Genomic DNA, 3,596 nt, shown 5'->3' with positions numbered 1-3,596 from the left:
CCCCTTATCTGGGGTAATTACTGCCTAGTAGGAGAAAATGACTCCATATCATGTGGAGAGAGGCTGATGTGGCACTGGTGTCTGTGTGTGTGTGTGTGAAGAGGTGGGTAATTGTGTTAAATTTATGTTGAGATGGAACGAGAGCTGTACGAGTCGGGGGAGGTGAGAACGGACTGTAATACAGAGGTGACGGCTTAGCAGGTGCATTAATGCTCAAAATACACACACTTACTGGCATGCGTGATAAGGTGGAGTGCACTACACAACTTCTGCCCAGATTTACAGTCTGGACAAGCTGATGCTAGTTGCTCAAAGTCAGAGTTGAGTTGACAGGTTTCATTAAAAACCAAATAGCTGTAAAACTCAAGTAGTGTATTACAGCCTTTATTTGAAAAGAGGGGAACAATGATAATAGTATCTTATAATTTTTTTTCTATATTTTCTGTATTTTAAAAGAACAAACTAAATAACATTTATTTATTAAAAGAATTTAGTTTTTTATATTTTAATTGAATAATAATAATAATAATGTTTAATTGTCTTTTTTTTTTCATTTTATATTTATTTTGTTTTAAAATATGGATTAATTCCCATACTATCAAATAATGAGAATAATAATATTGATTATGAATTCAAAAGTATTTGTAATAATAATAATAATAATAATATTAATAATAATAATAAAAAATACATTTTATTGTCTTTTTGCATTTTATTAATTTACTTTTACTTAATTTAAAATATTTGTATATCCAAATACTACCAATAATTAAAGTTTTGAAAGACATTTAATAAACTACTATCAATATGAGAATAATAAGATGGGTTTTAAGAAGTATTTATTTGTAATAATAATAATCATAATAATAAATACATTATATTATCTTCTTACATTTTATTTAGTTTTACTTAGTTTAAAATATTTAATAATTCAACTACTATCAATAACTAAAATTATACTACCAATTATTATTATTACTACCAATAATGAGATTAAATGGATTATACATTTCTAAAAAGAGTTTATTTGTATTATTATTATTTATATACCTGTTAAATTATAAATAGTATAAAGTACTACCAATAATGAAAATAATAACGATTATAAATTCTAAGAAGAGTTTATAAATAACAATAATAATAATAATAATAACAATAATAAATATATTTTATGGTCTGTTTTACTTTTATTTATGTAGTTTTACTTTAAAATATTTTTATACAATAGTTTAAAATATTTATTAATTCAAATACTACCAATAAAAATATATAATTAGTAAATTATAAATAGTATTTAATACACTTCTACCAATAATGAGAATAAGGATTATAAATTCCAAAAAGTATGTATTTTTCTAATAATACTAATACTAATAATAATACATTTTGTTGTCTTTTTGCAATTTATCGACTTATGTAAAATTAAAATTATAAATAGTATTTAATAAACTACCACTAATAATGATAATAATAATAATTCAAAAAATAATTTATTATATACTTTTTGCATTTTATGACGTTTTACTTGCGTTTAAAATGCCATTAAATAAAACAATAAAACATATTTAATAAACTACTAACAAAAATGAGCATAAGATGGATTATAAATTCTAAAAAGTATACATTTGTAATAATAATAATAATAATAATTACATTTTATGTTTTTTTGTGCAATTTATGAAGTTTTACTTAGTTTAAAACAGTTATTAATGCAAAAACTGCCAATAACTAAAATAATAAAATGTATTTAATAAACTACTACCAATAATGAGCATAAGATAGGTTATTAGTTATAAAAAGTATATATTTGTAATAATAGTGATAATAATAATAATATTAACAGAATTATAAGTGTATGTATTGTATATTTTAAATTAATAATAATAATTTTGTTGCCTTTATTTATTCTAATAATAACAATAATGAACATTATAGAATGCATTTATTTCTGTTTGTTTTTCTAAATATGACTTTTTTAGTCTCTTTTGCCTTTTTATATAGGACAGTGTAGACTCGACAAAGGAAGTGGGACAAAGAGAGTAATGGATCCGGGACATGACACGTCCCAGGCTGAACTCGAACCTGGGTCCCAGCGCTTAATTGCACTAGGTATTTTGCTTCGCACATTTTTACAGGGACTGTGAGAGAAAAACACTAGTAAAATCACCAATTTACCTGCCCTCCTCAGGGAAACCCAGTGCCATCCGAATTGGGCTTTATTGTCACCGTGGACGCTCTAGCAGCACTGCAGGGTTTTGTGTGGGGCGTTGGCAGGCTGTTTCTGGTCTACTGAGACACTCTTCTCTCCCTGCAGCGTGAAGCAATGTTTTATCCATACATGAGTGCGCACTCTCTCTGTCTCAGCGATTTCGAGTCCTCTGCAGCTCTCAGCACATACTCCAGCCTCTGAGGATGTGTGTGTGTACCAAGGATCAGGGGTGTCACTACTGGATCGATGGCTCACTATGTCTGACAAGACTGTGTCGATTCAGCACACTCTGTGAACAAAGACACAAACACACACACACAAAACTCAAAATTCTTGAAATCCATCACAAGGTCATTGCATTCAGTCGGGGTCCCGAGGGACATGTGTTGAGTGCACCGTCCTGCTCTAACAGTGCTGCCTAAATCTGAAGACGAGAGAGACCTACAAAACAAATCTCAACGTTCTATAGCCTACATTTCCATTTTTCTTAATTTGCTAATAATAAATCACTTTAAAAACTAGTAGAAATAATTAAACTGTATGTAAAATGTTAATATAATGTCTAATTATAAATATTATATCATTAATACTTACTACTAAACAGATTTTATAATCAGAAAATACTACCTTATTATTATATTAGTTTGTTTAAAATTATCGAATTAAATTATACAACTGTTTACCTTTATAGTATTTAGTTAAATATCCCAGGTAAATGAATAATAAGAATTAATTCATTTATTTATTATATTTAATTAATTATATTTAAATATTATTAAATGTCTAACCCTGTTACTTAAATAGAAGAAAATAAGAAATGATCGATTTATCTATTTAAAAATAAAATTAAATCATGTTTATAATTATTATTATTTTTAAAATTGTTTTATTATTATTTATACTATTTTTATAATTGTATAATATAATTTAGTCTACATCATGTTTTATAGTATATAGTTAAATATTCAAAGCAAATTAATAAAATAAAAACTTTTGGCAAACAAATGAAGACCTTGTTACTTAAATAAAAGAAAATAAGAAATGATCGATTTATATATTTGAAAAAAAAACTACAAATATAATTTTATCATAATGTATAATTGACAAAAATATTTAATATTTCTTATTATAGAATTATTATTAATACTATTATTATAATTATATAATTATTTATTTAGTAAAATTTATTTAGTTTTATAGCATATAGTTAAATATTCCAAGAAAATTTAATAATAATTACTTCTGGCAAATGAATGAAGACTTTCGTAAATAAATAAAAGACTATAAGAAATGATTTTATTAATTTGAAAATAAAAATTAAACTAATTAAAAAAGAACAATTTAAAACTAAATATAAAAAGATTATTCAAATATTAATAAATGTCTA

This window comes from Garra rufa, chromosome 4 (assembly GCF_049309525.1).
Source record: "Garra rufa chromosome 4, GarRuf1.0, whole genome shotgun sequence".
Classification (NCBI taxonomy): domain Eukaryota; kingdom Metazoa; phylum Chordata; class Actinopteri; order Cypriniformes; family Cyprinidae; genus Garra; species Garra rufa.
This window is presented reverse-complemented; position numbering follows the sequence as displayed.